Source organism: Meles meles, chromosome 19 (assembly GCF_922984935.1).
Source record: "Meles meles chromosome 19, mMelMel3.1 paternal haplotype, whole genome shotgun sequence".
Taxonomy (NCBI): Eukaryota; Metazoa; Chordata; class Mammalia; order Carnivora; family Mustelidae; genus Meles; species Meles meles.
The window spans coordinates 31,906,441-31,909,544 of record NC_060084.1 but is presented as its reverse complement, the minus strand read 5'-3'; the positions used below and the strand labels follow the sequence as shown (position 1 = coordinate 31,909,544).

The following is a 3,104-nucleotide window of genomic DNA, read 5'->3' as shown; positions in this document are numbered from 1 at the left end:
CTCTCTCTCTAAAGGACACGGTAGAGCTCTCAGAAGCCTCTGGCCAACCTCTGTGGAGTCTCCTGGAGTAGATGTGGGTCACGTGACCACTGTTAAACCACATGCTTTGGTGTGATTAACCCCAGAGCTCTCCCTGGAGGTGGTGTCAATTCCCAAACTCCATGGCCTTTCTGAGATGACAGGAGGGGAGACACAGATATTAGGGAGCTGACCATGGTCCGCTAAAGGGAAATTATAATGCACTTAAATATCCAGAAATACATATTAGTTTAACTGACCTTTTATTTATAACAAGGACCCCGGTGAGTGGATCTGTTTCCCGTGCTGATAACCTGTGATCCAGTTTCTCTCTTTATCTGGGTAATAAGGGCTCTTACTACCCAGCAGCCACATGAAAGGAATAAAGATACATTCCTTGTTTGTTGCTGTACCCAAACTGGACTTCAGAATCTGACGTATCTATGGCAGAAACACATCTCTTACAGACATTCTCCCCTGGAGCTCTGCTAACCCACCTCGCATTATCTTTACAGGTTCATTGCATCTTTCAATGTTGTATTAAAACCATAGCTTGCCCCCTAATAGAGTTATTGGTACCATCCATGGGTGACTCTCGATTTGGGGTAAGGGTGAAGGGAGGGCAGAGGAGAAACTTCACCAAAAGCATGATATCTCCCAAGGGGAATGACTTCTCAGAGCAATCTGGTACTATGAGCCAGGATCTATGGGTTTTGAGCAGCAGAAACTCACACCGCCCCATGTGTAAGGAAGAAGGGGTCCAACTAGATCCTGGAGAATCTCAGAAAAAATGCAATGGGGCTTCGGGAACCAATGAAATGAGGAGTTCATATGGCCTCAGAACACTCCATTTCCTGTTCTGCTTTTCACAGAACCATCCTTGCCCCATCCTTTCCACTTACAGACTGGTTTCTTCTATTTCTGAGAACCTTCTGGAAAGAAATGGGGCTGCTTAGAACAGTTCACACCTCATTGCAAGATATCAGCAGCTCTTTTCCAGTTTTCATTTGGAGAATCCTCAGTATGACTCAGGTGCCAAGCCCTAGCCAGTCATCTGGGCTCAGGACCCACCTTGTGTATGTGTGTGTGTGGGGGGGGGGCGCAGTTCGGAGAAGGGAAGTCCCAGGAAAGTGGTCCCATGGGTTATATCATAAACATCTAGTACTGTTGAGGGAGGGTAGCAGGAGAGAGGGAAGAGAATTTCCCTTGTGAGTCCGGGGACTTGGCTCTGCCTGGAGTTTTCCAAGGAGACTCGAGGTCTCTGTGATCTCACCTCTTTCCCCTTGAGGATCCTCTGGAAGCCACTGGATCTTTGAGGCAATGGTGGTCCACAGAACTGGACACATGGATAGAGCAGAGTCCCTCCCCTCAAGAAGATGACAGAGTGGCCGGGGAGACAGGTGTGCACACAGCCTAGAAGGCTTCTTCGGGGACTCCTGAGGATTTCAGCTGGCACTTTCGCCATACCTCACAGCAGCTGCCTACACGTGGACTTCTGTGGAGTTTCTGTCATGCTCCGGACCTGGCACTGCATAGTGGCAGCAGGTGAGTGGGGGAACGAAAACCCTCCTCTGTTCCAGGCAGAACTGGAGAAGTGCCAAAGAGAGGTGCAAGCTGGCTGCTGGTGAGAGGGGAGCCAGGGGCTGGGGAACCCATCACAGAGGGAGCTGTGCCACGAGGGGCCGGGAGATGGGAAGAAATGATGAGAGGAGGAAGGGCGGGTGGTCAGTCCCTCTGAATGGATTTGCAGGCGTCTTGGGGCTTCTGTGCTCAGCCTGGGCTCTGCCAACCCAACGTTCTGTCTGGAACACCAGCTAAGTCATAGCGATTAAACCTGACTTGTCCCTAAAAATTCAGCAACTGCCTGTTGTCCTTCCAGGCACTCTGTGGATTTCCACCTAGAGAACCTTATTCATTTTCACGGTGATTACCAGTGCATGGTACTCGGTCAAAGCAGGCAGAACCGACCAAGAAGGTGCAGATTCGAGGGACGGGTGCCTTTCTATTGAGTTTCTACACTGAAGCCCTCATGTTCCCCGCAGGCTGATCTGTTCCTGAGTGGGGATTAGACACGCTTTTGTAACTGATGTCAGAACTGGCCAGGAGTGAGAAGTAGGGCCTTACCCCTGATTTCCCACGGGGATCTGGAAACAGCAAAGCTAATAGGAGAAGAAGGGCCAAACAACAGAGGAACCACTCAAGAGGCGTGTGGGGAAACATTCTGAGCAGCGTGAGCAGGACGAAGAGGGTTTCCGTCTTTCTGACTGGATGCTGGTCTACCCTCTGCAGAATGGCGGCCCTTCGGAGATGGCCCCAGGGCAGAAAAACGGGGTCTCCACAGCCAGAGTGCTCCTGGGTGTGGGAGCCAGGGAGACAGGAGACAGCATGATCCCAGGCTCTGTGCCCAAGCATGACACAATATTTTCCTCAAAGGTTTGGTCGAATGAATCAAGGTTGAGGTGAGGCTATGAATAAACCCTTTTCCTAGTCCAAATAGATTTTCTCTCATTTATTTTGTTTTTCGTTCACGTATTTGCTGATTTATTTTTAGGGATATCATAAGATTTCCAGCAGAGTGGATTCAAACCTTGAAGGATGATGATTTCTCGTCTAAGGAAAGGTCCTCAATTTCTAAGTTAGGGGCTTTCCAGCTTCTTAAAATATGACCCACTTTTTTTTTTTTCAATATGGCCCACTCTTAAAAAAATACATTTTATATCAGGATCTAGTACATACAAACATGCTGAAACAAGAGTTTCAAAAAAACAAAACTTGCCCATGATATAGGTGGTCCATTCTTCACACAGTGTTTCTCCGAGCATGGTCTTGAACCAGCAACGTGGGAACTAATTGGGGATGTAGAATCTCAGGCCACACCCCAGATACACGTTATCAGACGTTCCTGGGAGCACCTGGCTGGCACAGTGGTTTAAGTGTCCAACTCTTGATTTCGGCTCAGGTCATGATCTCAGAGTTGTGGGATCGAGCCCGGCATCGGGCTCCACAGTGGCACGGAGCCTGCTAAAGATTCTCTCCCGCCTCTCTGTCTCTCCCTCATCTCCATCTCCTCTCTTTCTCTTAAAAAG

At 49.1% G+C, this 3,104-nt stretch overlaps 1 long non-coding RNA gene across 1 annotated transcript; it reads left to right on the top strand.

Annotated features, from left to right (window-relative positions):
• The first annotated feature begins 338 nt into the window (after window positions 1-338).
• Window positions 339-2,397, top strand: LOC123931640. Its single transcript, XR_006816284.1, has 3 exons — window positions 339-533; window positions 1,307-1,563; window positions 2,061-2,397. It is a non-coding gene; the product is annotated as an uncharacterized LOC123931640 (long non-coding RNA).
• The last annotated feature ends 707 nt before the right edge of the window (window positions 2,398-3,104 follow it).